General features: G+C 37.6%; 1 protein-coding gene across 2 annotated transcripts in view; it reads right to left on the bottom strand.

Moving 5' to 3' along the window:
- The window catches only part of LOC123318709, a 50,493-nt gene that overhangs the window by 26,364 nt on the left and 8,498 nt on the right, over nt 1–15,631 (bottom strand). The window lies entirely within an intron of this gene.

Below are 15,631 nucleotides of genomic sequence, written 5' to 3'. Positions count from 1 at the left end.
GAAATTATTCAGCCAAAACTGAGTTCTTCCGACCAATTTTGATTTAAGGAATAAAAATTCTCATCGTGGTTGCCAAAGGTCCGCTTGTAAAGAAATCCAGATATTCCCTAACTTCGCTGTATTAAATCGGAAAAACGGATTGTATTTATCGTGTAATTAGCGCTCTATTGTACGTGCCATTTCCTCAAATTACTCACTAGCTTTTTGCCGGCGGAAAAACATCAAAGGACACTCGGTCAACGCTATTCCACCGCCTCCCACGCCTTTCTCCGATGCTCATTCACGTTTTCTGCACGCAGTGAAAAAGATCCAGATAACTCTTGATGAATTGGTCGGTCTTTGCGAACGTTGCGACGTTTCAGATTAGAGAGAATTCGATACTTAGCGCAATGCTGGGTAGGATTGAAGCAGCATTTCGAAGAAAATCAGCATCGAATATATTCTGCAGTTTCATTATTTTATTTCTGCCCAAACAACTGTTATAGTTTAATCTCGAGCCGATAATGGACTAAATCGGGCTAAGCGTAGGCTAAAGTTCTGAACTGACAGGTTGATTTCTTTAAATTACACGAATAAGAGATACACTACAGTGATTTCACACTAGTTTGTAAGTCCCCGTAGCTATACATGGTGAGTCTTTGACTGGAACAAATATTTCAACAGTAGTTTCTTGAGGTCAAAAGAAACATTTTTTTCCTATACCATTTTTTCCGTTACGGCCCTGATAATATACAGCCATTTTCATAATAAGCTGGCCACCCCTGGAAAAACGAAATTACCTTCAGAATAACTAGCTGAATCTGTGACACTACACATCTGTGTAGTGACACTTTTTAAAAGAGTTGCATTAGGTCAAAGTACCTACACATTTTTTCGAATTTCACAGATATTTTTCATTTTTGAACATCAAATTACTCGCATTATACGAGAAAATACGAGGATATATTGAAAAATTCTTAGCCTACTATAAAACTAAACGAAATTTCAACGTCAAAATATTTTATTACTCAACATATTCTCCTCTTAATTGGATACATTTATTACAGCGAACCTGCAACGTCTCTAGACCTTTAAAATAATGTTTCTTCTTGCTCTGCAAACCAGACCTCCACAGCTTTTATTACCTCCTCGTTGGAAGAAAATTTACGACCTTTTAAAAATTTTTTCAGTTGAGGAAAGAGTTGATAGTCGGATGCAGCCAAATCTGGTGAATAAGGGGGGTGTTCTAGTAATGCAAACCCTAAATCACGAATTTTTTGCCTGGCAACATGAGATTTGTGTGCAGGGGCGTAGTCATGCAAAAACAAAACACCTTTGGATAGCTTTCCGCGTCTTTCCTCTTTAATTTTTTCCCCTAGAGTGGTCAGTAATGTCGAATAGTAATCTCCGTTTATTATTCCACACTTATCCAAAAAATCAATCATGGTTACTCCATGGCTATCTTAAAAAACTGAAGCAAGAACTTTTCCAGCAGATTTTTGGACACGAAACTTCTTAGGTCTTGGAGAACCAGAGTGTCGCCATTCCATCGATTGATACTTTGTTTCTGGATCGTAGAAATGTACCAATGTCTCATCCATAGTAACAATTCGGTTGAAGAAGTCTACATCGAACGCGATGATTCTACCCTTGCACGCTTTTGGTCAACATTCAAACATTTGGGGATCCATTTGGCAGCAATTTTTCTCATGTCCAAATTGACCTTAACTATAGGATGAACGCGTTTGTATGAAATATTCTGTGCTTCAGATATCCGTTTTATCCCAATTCGACGGTCTGATAAAATCATGTCATGAACTGCATCGATATTTTCGGGGACTGACATAGAAACTGGCCTTCCCGATCGGTCATCATCTTCAATGGAAAATTTACCTCTTTTGAAGCTTGCAGTCAAATTTTTCACGGTCGCATACGAAGCACATTGATCACCAAGGGATTAAACATATCTTCGTAAATCTCTTCACCTCTTAACCCTTTTAAATACAGGTACTTGATGATGGCTCGATACTCCAATTATTCGATTTTCACAATTTCGGTGGACATCTTCTTTCTTTAAATTTATTGCATAACTCTGGTTTACTTTATTGACCTCAAACTTCATACTGACACTCCTAATGAGATATTGTTATATATTGCTATGGTAACGTAATCTTTTTTTTATGCATGGAACTGGTCTAGGCTAACTAGATATCAATACATCCTCGTATGAGGAATACTTTTATTCCACAAAACGTTCAAATATTCATCAGATAACGTCCAACTTAGTTTCAAGAGTTGGGTTCTTTTCATGATGAGTAATGGTCATAACATTCTGTTGAAAGGTAGATTTTACTTTTTCACATTTTCAACAAATAATCTATGGTAGAAATCTAAAAATTTTTTTGTTGTATGTTTACACTGCTGATCGCATTGAGTTATTCATATAAGGGATAAAAGAGGTATAGTGAGTATAAAAACAGACATACTTAATATATTGATTTGAAAATATAATGCACGTATATTTTTTTTTCATATTTCAAGTCCATTTAACTTCTGGAAAAAAATGGATGAGAAAAAAATATAACGTATTCAGACCAGACAGAATAGAATACAAATTCAATTCATATAATTAAGATTGTAGAATTCATCAATATTTCATTGGAAGACTCAGCTCCTAGTACATCTGGTTGATGATGTGTCTTGCCTTATAGAAAGTCAATTCTCAAAACTTCAACACCCTAGACGTAACCTCAAAAAACGTGGATGAAGCGCCTTCAAAACTACCTAACCTCACTTCCCTTCACACTTTTCTCCCTTCAGGCGTTGATTGAAGTATTGGTACTTCAATCAACGCTTGAGGTCAGTTCATTAACGCCAACGCTTATCGGCTGGGTACAAAACAACCAACCCATTAGACTTCTTTCTTTTCGGGAATCTGGCACGCTGCAAAAAGCCGGCCCATTAGATAGGCAGTAAACTATAAACAGCAATCTTCCGCAGAAATCCTGCCGGCAGTGCGCTAACTCAAAACGTCGGACAGGTCTTCAAATTGTCGTGTGAAACGAGGTCGAATGCCGTCCTCGCCGATTGATAACACGCTAATCTGCTAATTCGCGGCATCCGGCTAGTATTTTGCGCGACATATGATACCGGTTCGACAAGTTTGCGAACGTTTTGTACGCGGCTTATGTCGCTCGGCGATAGATTATGTTGTTTGACGTGCGGTCGCAGCTTGCTGGCGGAAACTACAATTGCGATCGTTTTTAGTTTGACTGCAACAATTTCAAGAGGTAGCACCAATGGCGGATTTGCAGTCTTGGTCGCCTAGACCCTTGGCTATGTAGTAACTATAGCTTAGCCGCCCCTGAGTACTTGTTAAATACAGGGTGACAATTTGAAAACTTGTCAGGCCAATTGTGTCACGACAAGGATGATTTCAGAGAAAATGCCGGAACAGGTCAATTTCTATTCATAGGAGGACAAATTTTGAGCAGAATTGTAAGCCGAAATCTCCTAAACCCTAGTTGTAGGAGCTATCACCCCTAAATTCTGAATAGGGAATAGGGGGGTGAGATTTACTTGACCCTCTACATGAATACTATGGTTTTCAAATTTTTATCGATTCCCTGAAGTAGTTACAGGGGCTGACAATTTGAAAACTTGCCAGGCCAATTATGTCTCGACAAGGATGTTTTCAGAGAAAATGCCGGAACAGGTCCATTTTTATTCGAAGGGGGACATGTTTCTAGCAGAATTGTAAGCCAAAATCTCCTCAATCTTAGGTGTAGGGGTTGTCACCCTAAATTCTTAATAGGGAATAGGGGGTGAGCTATACCACAATTGGAAGAAAATAGTATTATGTAGAGGGACATATTGTCTTCCAATTGAGGATTAGCTCACCCTCTATTCCCTATGAAGAATTCAGGGATGATAGCCCCTACACCTAGGTTTGAGGAGATTTTGGCTTACAATTGTGATAGAAACATGTCCTCCTCCGAATGAGAATTGACCTGTTCCGGCATTTTCTCTGGAAACATCCTTGTCGAGACATAATTGGCCTAGCAAGTTTTCAAATTGTCAGCTCCTGTAACTACTTCAACGATAAAAATTTTCAAACCATAGTATTCATGTAAAGGGACAAGTAGTGATCTTTCAATTGAGATAAATCTCTTCCCCTATACCCTATTAAGAATTTAGGCGTCATAGCACGATGCTGAATGGTAACGTTCCTGTAGATATCCTTCACTTGGATTTTTCTGAGACCTTCGATCGAGTGCCCCCCAAACGTTTGCTCCTCAAACTAGAAAACCTTGGAATTTGTGGCGATCTGCTTCTTTGGATCCGAGCTTTTCTCTCCAACCGAACATTCCGAGTTAGAGTTAGAGATTCCCTGTCCTCCGCAAGGGATGTGGTTAAAGGAGTTCCGCAGGGCTCTATTTTGGGTCCGCTCCTCTTCCTACTGTTTACATCTGACCTTCCTGCTATGCTGAAGTCGACTTGCTCCTTGTTTGCTGACGACGCAAAAATTTACGGTAACCCGTTAACCGGCGCATCATTTACAGGATGACCTCGACGACTATTCTGAAATGGTGCTGTGCTTGGATGGTTCCTTTGAATATAGAAAAATGTGAATTGCTCCACATGGGTAGAAATAACCCAAAATAAATCTACCATTTAATCCAAGACACTATACAACCGGTTATCACTGTGATCTCGGAGTTACTATGACTGAGGACTTGTCTTGGTCTGAACATATTCAGGACCCTTTTGTTGGGGAATCATCTCTCATAGCTATATCGGTGGTTATTCAGTAGAAAATAGGTAAAATCGAGAAATAAATTAAAATACTTTTGACACTTTATGGACAATTTGTCGATAAATTAGCGATAATAGAAGAAAATTCATCGGCAAATATTCAGGTTACCCGCTACTTGGAGATTTCAATGACATTGACAGAGGATTGTCCAAATGTCAGAAAAAACAACTAGTTATTGTTGCTCTTTGTGTAGCCAACACGTTCCAGTGTGAACACGATCACAATTCGTACATATTTCAACCATCAATAATACAAGAACTGACACTCTGAGTTGGGTCAAGTTCAACTCCGCATACACACACACACACATCCTCGCGGTCGTTCGGCGTCCGAGCAATCGTTTCTAGTTGACCTAGGGTCAAATCGATCTGGCGAAAGTCAAATCGACATTCCGATCTTACACTAGGACGCGGCCTCTGATCGTTCAATTGGCGCAATTGCGAGGAAATCGTCGCCGAAACTCGATGAGAAGGACGTCTGCACGGTAGATATGTCGAATTATTTAGCGAAGAGCATCGGGGGGTGAATCGTGAACAGGTTTCAATACGAGAGTCCGTAGTTGATCTGGAGGATATCACAAGAGAAATATTGAATTGATAAATTCATAATTAAACTAGAAATTGATCGGATGACTTATTCAATCACTACAGTGTGACATCACCTTCCTGAAGATGCTATTGTAACGGCGAAACACGTGTAGTGGTCAAATAACCCACCTATACAGGGTGAGTCTTTGCCTTGTACATATATTTTAACAGAAGATTCCTGAGGTAAAAAACACTGTTTCCTTTAATCTACTCCTTCGATTCTGCTCGGTTGAAAAGGCTGTTGAATATCCATTAAAAAATTAAATTTTCATTTACCTATATATCCCACAAAAGATTTCATCGAATGAAACTTTTTTGGAATATAGTTTTTCATTGATGAGATTAATCTTCCCTGAACACAAAATTATACTCACTCATCTTCTTTTTTCATTATGTATGACCATAACATACCATAAGATAAGAATACCAGAAATTCAATGAACCATCTCTTAAAAGTAATTTGAACGCTCACTAAGGAATATTTCATCATTTTAGAAAATATGAGTATTCTTCATATTTTCCCGAACAGCCTTTTTCGAGAACTTGACTTATCCTGTCAAACCCAAGCTTCCTCAGATCCTCTGTCAGTTTCTTGGGTATCAGGCCTGGTGATGAAACGACAATAGGAATGGTTTTGATATCATTCAACTTGCATTGGTTTGTTCCTCAAGGTTTCTGTATTTTGAAATTTTTTCGGTGTGCCTATCTGGTAGGTTATTATTTGGAATCGCCAAGGTATATTGTGGTAATTATCCAGTCTGTGAGAACCGTGCGATCCCAGTAGAGCTTGTGAGGATCATCCTTCAATAAATACAGAATCTGGATGGGCATTGTAATAAGGAACCTTTTTAGACCTTAGAAGTTGGTATTTTATACCCAATTCTTGATGTAAAATCTTGGCAACAGCTTCATGTCTATTCTTGTACTCTGTGCATGCGGACTTCTGGCATCCCCCGGCGATCTGCTGGATGATTTCATGTGTCGCACAGCCATAACGACAGCTATCGTCCACCACTATGGTGCCCTTGGCCAAATATTTCATATAGTTCCTTGTTGCAACCACCTGGCTGGCAAGGATGAAGCCCTCTGTCTCGGGAAAAACCCTTCCGGAAGTCAACCAGTAGTTCGACGCAGATTTGTCGACGTAATCATAGTTGACTTCGTTATGGTGCCTTCCATGCAAAGGTTTGCCAATCAGTTTCTGCATTTTGCTTTCTGCAGTAGGTACACGATGGGGTTCTGACGAAGCAGCCTTGTTCTGGAAATATTTTCGAAATTCTTTCAATTTCCTGTGACATACGGTTGGACAAATCAACAATTCCTCTACCCCCAAGGTGTCGTGGCAGCTCTGTCCGTTCTATTGAGCTTCTGGGGTAATGTTCATTGTATTTTGTCAGCATCGTCCTTATTTTTCTCTGTAAGGCTGCTAAATCGGTGGTGGTCCAAGAGATGATACCGAATGAGTAGCTCAGTGCTGAGCAAGCGTAGATCAGATTCTTGCTGTTAAGACCAGTTCTCATTATCTCCTCAATCTTCGGGTGAACTTCTGCATTAATTCTTTTTTCATCTAGCTCTGATTGATTTTTTTTGCCTGTTTTATGCCTATATACTCATACGTGTCTCCTTCCTTTGATACTTAAATTTCTGCACCTTCCTCTAGTTCGAATGTGCCATCTTCTATTCTGCCTCTCGTTAGGTTCAGAAGTCTACATTTTTCCAGTCCAAACTTCATTTTTATATCTAGCTGCACTTCTTTCTGAAGAATTTCAAATCGGGCTTGTTGAGTATCATAGCAGAAAAGCTAACGAGATTAAGCAAGTGGTATCTTCAAGAGATTGAATATAGCATCCCCCACCACTTAAGTGCTTTCAATCATCCCAGATGAAACTTCAAATCATCACCTAACCGTCCATCTGGATCTTTTCATCGTTTCAATGAAGCATTGTAGTACTTCCGGCCCATTATGAAAATCGCTTTCGCAATTCATCAATATTTATGACATTACTTTCAATCGTCGAAGTTTCCTAGTGAACTTTGCATCTAACGAAATCGCGACCGATATGAAAACACCGATAAAACTTTGTTCTCGTTTCAAAACATCGAAACTGACACGATAGGAGAGAGTTCGACGAACCTCGCATTAATACAATATAATCCCGGCCGATTTCGAAGCCAGAAAAACGACACGACAAATGAATAACCATCCTTTTCCGAGTAGATTGTCATCGGCGGTGCATCTGGCAAGTCTCCAATCAGATTCGAACGATTCCCTGATGAACTTTCGGCGATATTTCAAATGGTCTTATCAAAACTTGAGGTGAACTTCGTTTCATTAAAATACACTACTTATACAAGATGATTCATTGGGAAATACGCATACAGTGAGGTCAGATAGAGGACAGCAAGGTGCCTCTTAATAACCTATATTTGAGGGGTGTTCTTTCTTTATTACTCTGATACAGGATACAGGGAGATTTAGTGATTTTCCCCATATTCTCAATTAATCGTGACTTGTGAACCACCCTACACATTTTCATAATATTTGGCTAATACATTCTTTCTCTCCTCTTCATCCTCAGTTGAGTCGATGAAAATAATAAAAAAAAAGTCTTTTTTCCAGATCCGGCATCGAAAAATTCAATTAGTATCACGATATTTTAAAAATTACCTCCAGTCCACCGATGGATAGAGAGCGAGAGTCTTCAGCTTCAGCACGAAGGAGCGCAGGTCTTATTTGCGATAAGCTGCATGTATTATTGTTATACACGATGTATTTGAAGGTGAGGTTTTTTTTTTTCAACGGAAAATAGAACTGGTCAAAATGAAGCGTTTCACCAAAAATCACCTATAGAGTCATTCGGGGTAACTGAGCGCAGTGGGTAAGTGTGCGTAGTGCGTATATCTCGAATATGCAATGTATGAAAGAGGGGTTCATTTGGGTGAGGCAAGGGCGCAGAATCGTCATATTAGTTTTTCATAGGAGTGCGCCTTGCCACGTTTCTTTAACTTTTTATTTGCAATCAATCAAATTCACTAGTTTTCTTGTTAATTTTTAGCATCTCTGCACATTCTGCCAGGTCCAAGTTCCGAATCCCTCAGTGTTAAACAATATTTTATTCGATCATGGGCATATTAATCAAAATATATAATAAAAAATTGTAGGTTCTCTTAGCTGCTCAACTCTTTAAGAACGTCAATTCAAATTTTGGCTTACTGGGGAAAGTGTGCGCGGGTAAGTGTGCGCATAGTTTCATTATATGGGCATTAGTTCAGTAAGGAATAAATTATGACATTGTTGATTTTCTTGGTTAAGACTCGATCAATATTGTCCTATTTGTTCAGAAAAATATGAAGAGCCACCAACAGGGGAATGTATCAAGTGTTGTGTTCACCAAGAATTGTGGCACGAACAATAATGCACTGCTTGTAAAAAAGCGCTTCTGTATTGACAATAAACAGCATTTCTCTAATATTGTAACATTTTGATGACATTATTTTGTAATTTGTTTTGATTGTGTGGTTCACTAAGCACTGCGTTCACTTACCCCGTGAGGGTGCGCACACTTACCCGCAATACGGGGCATGTGAACGCACTCCGACTTTCTCTATTAAATCCTTTTTTTGCGGAAAGAAAACGTTTTTGTTTGTTTGCTTTTTGATGTTTTCTTATAGATCAGAAAATTCTCTATCTTATGAATATGTTTTAATTTTCCTAGCTTCAACATTTGAAACAGGGTATGGCTTGAAAGGCAAAAGTGCGCACAGTTGCCCCGAATGACTCTAAAAAACTTTCAAAATGACAAGGTTGAAAAAGATAACTTAAAAAGATCCTAATATGACCCTAGACCGTTTGTTAGCTGAATTATCGCAAAGCAGTGGGAAAAAACTCCTGATTCGACCATGTGGTTTCGTTAAGGATATTGGCTTGTTCGATATTTACGTGGTAATGAAAATGGAAACTTAGAATTGCCGAATTGTTCTCATTACTTTTTAGTAACTCACACTATCTTTGAAAACACCCTGTATATTATCCCCTCTGATTTATACATGTTCTTTTGGAATTGATCCAGTGGCTAGTTTTGAGTTTTCAGAAGAATATTTTGCATTGACAGCAAGAGTCCGTCACCTCTCACTCACCTGCTGGGCATTTACAATGGAGTGTTTTCAAAGGGTACAGTTCTTGATTTCTTTAACACTGACATGGGGGAAATGAGACTTGATTTGTTGCTGCATCAAGATGAAAACCCAATTTAATGTGATATGCTATTTTCTACTTCATACCTCCACTTTTATCCTCTTTTATTTTACTTGTTTGTTTTATTGTTTTTGTTGCTTTTCCTTCTTTTATATTTTATATTTTTGGATTGTAAATCTAGTCTATAGTTGACAACCTTTCCATGTAATTACCCTTGGCATATGTAAAGTGAAGATAAATAAATAAATATTATGGAGGAGAATGAATAATGCATAATTATTCCACAAGCTCTTTCAATACCGTTCCTACCCTGTTTGAACTGTGAAAATTTCAGGTAGATTATTATTTTCTCTTTCTTATCAGTGTTCTATTCCGGAATTTTATTAATGGAAAATGATAAACCGAAACAGATTCTCAATTGGCTTTGGACGGATATGCTCGTAACTCTATCATCCAGACTGGTTGAAATCCGATGGAAACGACCTTGTTTCGCTTATTGTCGCGGATAAAGGAAAGCAAGGTCATTTCCGTTTGTCCTTTCATGTCGACACTATCTGGTCGTGCCATATGGAAATAAACGATCGAAACACGAGTTTGTCGATTTAGCGACATCGCGAACTGTTGTAACTCGGCCAATCTCTTGCCAATTTTAAATTTCTCTGTAAAATTCCAAGAATTTATCAAGCTATAAACAAAAAATATTTGCCTGAATTGAAGAACGAGCATATTATGCTGGCTATGGTCACGCGGATGAAGTTAGCCACAATCAGAGGTTGTCTCTGGCCATAATATACGATTAGAATACTATACTTTGTCCACCAATGTTAAGAGATTTAACCCACAATATCTCATCTCCTTTTTCCAACATAATGTTATTCTCAAGCTCTACAGTGCTCAACAATTGATGGGGATCAGTGACCTTCCTTCAATTTATTTCATAAATGTTAATTTTGATCAGATGGCAGAAGATTGTTTAGCTGATATTCTGTTTTTTCTTCAGGAAAGAATGAAGTTTCGTAGATATATTTTTTCATTGAATAACTGTGAAAAAAATGTTTCGTTGACTGCAGGTTAGTGGTATTGTAAGGGAGTCATGAATGGGTGTAGGATTCTACAGGAGTGAGGATTGGTTCAGTCTGGTTAGGACAGGAGGCGCGTCGTGATCGGGACTGAAAAATATCCCTCATAGCGGACCCCATATTTCGCTTAAAGACACCATCCACCAGTTGAGATGTGTAACACTGCACTGTACTGACGAGGGACAATAATCCAGAAACCGGTCCACAGTCTACTAGCTCGCATTAATTGAACGACGATTCTCAGTAGAGCTAGTATTAAGTTGGTACCCCATGAGCTCGTCCCATGTTTTCTTTTCTTAAAGACATAATTTTGATGAGACAATTTATGAAATTTTGCGAGGCGTTAAAAAGCTACTCGAGATTGTTGATCGGTTCTAGGGAGCACTATTGTCTAGACATATTTGTCTAGGTATGCTAGATGCAATTCATTTCTGGAGAGCGAACTGACCAGTCCTCAATCGATTTCAGAGGGTAAGAGTCTGAGTAAGTAAAAAAATATATGATAAAAACCACTTGAAATAACCGAGTTTTTACCAAAAGAACACATGTATTAGAGATGTTCCAGATAACTTTAAAACGCCATAAATAAAGAGAAATTTAGCAGTTGAGCAGTGTATTTGAACCCTAGTCACTCCCAGTTGAGTTTTCTGTGTTTGTGACCATAAACCATAGACATATAGACATGGACTGTGCCTTCCCTTTCTATCTATGCATGAAATACGGTCAAAAAAAGTGACAGAGAGAAACGCACGTCGGGAATGCAGTTGTCTCTTTCTAGAATTTTGATTGGTCTACATTCACCTCTATGTGAACAAAAAAGAGACAGGTAAATTCCCGACGATCATTTCTCTCTTTCTATAAAAAAAGCCAATTTCATGCTGACATTGCTCAGTCCATGTCTCTATGTCTATGCCATAAACGTCTCTTGTGACCATGAACTTTGATTGGGAATTCCTAACAAGCGATAGGCCCCCTGGTGTCAATTTTTGTGAATAAAAAGTAGTTTGTTTATATCGAGAAACGGAGAATATCTTATTTTAAATATATCTTAATATTTTGAATATATCTTCATCTATCTCCTAATAATGAGGGAAGATTAGTGAAGTTTTCATAATTTGAATCCTTAGAGCAAATATTCCAATATTATTTTCAGTTGTCACTTTTTTCCACCTCAAAATAAAAGAATTTGTACAAAAAACAAATCTGTTTTCCCCAACGGGTAATTTTTCCACAACTCCATTTAAAAAATCATTTCTAATTTCCAGTTCAACTTGGACAAGTTTTCTTTGCATCTATGTTCCAATTGTAGTCATTGTAGATACTGGAGAAGATAAGATAAACTTTCAAAGAATATAAGGTACTCTGTTTCATGGACTAATTCAGAACATAATCTGAAATTGATATTAATTAACATATTTGAATCCATTGTCGGCAAACAATCTTCAAAAATGAGAAAAGGCAACTATAAACTGAGAAAAAAGGATTTATTTGAAGAAAATTTCAAAATCTCCTTCAAAAAATGACTCTACTAACGATTCAGTTCGAACTGCCATCACCATGTCGCTGCAATCTACATTTGGATTCCTAAGGGGAAAGAGATCAATGAAAAAGGCTCTTTAATCACAAGTGATTTGTGAATGAATTATGACCGTCAGTGAATAATGTCATTCTGCTCCAGGAAACATATAGATTACACAGGCCAACAAAATGAAAAAAAAATTTGGTGCCGAAAATCTAACATCTGATTTTAGATGTTATCAATGTGCTGATTCCAAAAATGCCACCAGATTTTTTCTATCAGCTTTAGTTTCTGAGATACACGTTACAGGATAAATGGTATATTGACAGTTCAAAACGTAGTTTAAAATGTGTTCTTTTACATAACGGTAACAAATATGGCTCAATTCCTATTGGTCATTCTACTACCATGAAGGAAGAATATGAAACAATAGCATTAGTTCTGAGAAAAATTAAATACGAAGAACATCAGTGGTCAATTTGTGTTGATTTAAAAATGATTAACTTCCTCCTTGGACAGCAGAGTGGTTATACAAAATATCCTTGTTTTTTGTGCCTTTGGGACAGCAGAGCTAAAAATGAGCACTGGGTTAACAAAAATTGGCCTTCAGGAGATGTCATGATTCAAGAAATACAAAACGTGATCAACGAACCTTTGGTTTCAAGAGAAAAAATCTTACTTCCGCCCTTGCATATCAAGCTAGGCCTAATGAAGCAATTTGTGAAGGCTTTAAATAGAGATGGAAATTGTTTTGGGTATTTGTCACGTAAACTTCCTGGCATTAGCACGGAAAAACTAAAAGCTGGTATATTTGATGGTCCTCAAATAAGGCAACTTGTTTAAGATCCACAATTCACCACATTAATGAACGAGACTGAATGTAACGCTTGGAGTTCATTTGTTCAAGTAGTACAAAATTTTCTTGGCAATCATAAAGCAGAGAATTACTTAGAATTAGTGGAAACTATGCTTTCAAATTTTAATATTCTCGGCTGTAACATGAGTATAAAAGTTCACTACCTCCACAGCCACCTAGATCGTTTTCCAGAAAACTCAAGTGATTGTAGTGAAGAACAGGGGGAAAGATTCCATCAGGATATTAAAACTATGGAAGATCGTTATCAAGGACGATGGGATAGCCACATGATGGCGGACTACTGCTGGAGCTTTCAGCGAGACTGCCCTAGTAAACTCCATTCTAGAAAATCGTATAAAAGAAAATTTTTCTGTGATTGGTGACTAATGTAATTATGTAAATTAAGTTTTTGCAATAAATACTTAAATCCTTTTGTCTTTGTTTTTTTTTAACTGTTAATAGTAATATTATATATTATAACAGTTATAACGTAAATTATATACACAATTTTTTTTAAAAATCTCAAAAACTAAATCTGAGAACTTTTTTACATTCTGCATCTAAAAATCACTCAGGAACAGTTAACAAATCGAAGGCACCAAAATGTGTGTTGGCCTGTGTTATGTTCACTTCTTTCAATTTCAAAGCTGGTCTCATGAGAGGAAAATCAGATCGTCTATCCCAATGGAAGGGACATCATGAATGGCGAAGTACGACAGAGAAATATTGGTGTAACATGACTGCAAACATTTTCCAGATTTTCCCAGTCAATCCCTGTACGCACACTCACCTTCCCAAAACTCATTTTCGGTCGGTTCGGATCCAATAAACATCAATCTTCCGGAAGTAGTGTCAACTGTGTGAGGCTAACCAACGAACGGGCAATTTTCCAACGTTACCAACGATCCGATCTACTCGAACGTGTCGTTCTGGATATATCGGAATCAATCTAAGCCGGACGATAGGTTGACAAACGTGATCGACGACCACAGAGGATCAATCGTTTCTTTTTTTCGCTATTTCGTGAAAACCAGGAAAACGGATATTTGAATCGAATTTAGCTTTAGATTGAAACGCTGCAAATTTCAACGTTTGAAGTTCATAAGGTGATTGTGGGAATAATAGCTCAAACCAGTGGCTTCTGTCGCCTATATTGTAAGACGGACATGAATGAGTATAACAAAAAAATTTAAAAAAAGTTTAAACTGTTGAAATGTTAGACTTTCCACATATTATAGAATATCCCTCATGGCGGGTCCCTTTTCTCCCTTAAAGACACCATCCTCCGGTTGAGATGTGTTACACTGCACCGTACTGATGAGGGACAATAATCCTCTGATTCATGACCAGCACACATTGATGGAACGACAATTCGAAGTCTCCACATTAGATACTTCCACTTATTGTTTGACTTATTCAAAAACAATAATTTATACTTCAATTACTAGTGGAAATTTTCGAAAGTCAATACGAGATGTGTCTTGATCATACCAAACAAACAAAATTAACTTGAGAGACTATAAAGAGTGATCTGGTTGCCAGATTCGAAGTAATAACTGATCGGTGATGAAAAATAACGACTCAACGAAGTTTAGAAATCGCTATTAACCAGTGCCAGACGTTTTAAATGACTCTCAGTAATTTGAATCGAAAAAAAAATGGAATCTTCTTTCATTGCTGATTCATAATTGCACTGAACCTTGGCAATGTCGTATATAAAATTTCTCACGTTATTTTCGAACAATATCCCAAAACGATCAGTGTATAACGAAAAGTAATCGGAATGACCTTTCTTACACTTCCGTCGTTTTTCATTACCTACCCACAGATGGAAATAATAAGAGACTTCCGTCTTACGATCTTTTGTCAAGAATACCATGCTACCTGGTGAAAGCCAGGAAAATTAAGATGAACGCGATACTTTCTGGGCAATTTCACCAGTACAACATTCTATTCCTATAATTCCATCAGAATAATGAATTTTCAATTTATCTCTATTCGTCGAGAGTTCGATTGAAAATTTATGAAATGAACCAAATTTTCAAAAGGAGAGATTGATTTTGATATACGACGTTAGCATAAATGATTGTTACCCTATGCTGCTCCTTATAGATGGGTCTGGAACTAAATGTCCTATAATTTCAAAATTGACGCCTACTGCGATGCTAGAATTGTTTAAAAGGAAGCTGTATCCTGTAGGGATACAACAACTTGACTCGACAACTCTTATGGTGAGTTTATACAGAGTTACTGAGAACTAAAACCTAAGAAAGAGACGTATACGTGTTTGGCCCTTTTCTTGTTAGGTATTATTTCCTAGTAACTCTACGAAAACTCACCATTAAAATTGTTGGGCTAGAAGAATGATTCAAATTTTGGAGGAATCGACTCTGCTTATCGCATAAGCTGAAATTATTTTTGACACTAGTCCACTAGGGTGGTCCGAAAAGGGTGGAACACGATACTACTTTTTCGAATGATGAAATTCAATTTTAATAACATATTCTCAATCAACATGAAATTCTCAATTGTCTTATTTAATCTGAGTGCTTTTTTGACCACCTTTCTCGGCAAATTTCATTGTTATGATGGTTTTAACC

This window comes from Coccinella septempunctata, chromosome 8, assembly GCF_907165205.1.
Source record: "Coccinella septempunctata chromosome 8, icCocSept1.1, whole genome shotgun sequence".
In the NCBI taxonomy this organism is placed as follows: domain Eukaryota; kingdom Metazoa; phylum Arthropoda; class Insecta; order Coleoptera; family Coccinellidae; genus Coccinella; species Coccinella septempunctata.
Note: the sequence above shows the minus strand (reverse complement) of the source record. Positions and strands in the feature narration are given on the sequence as shown.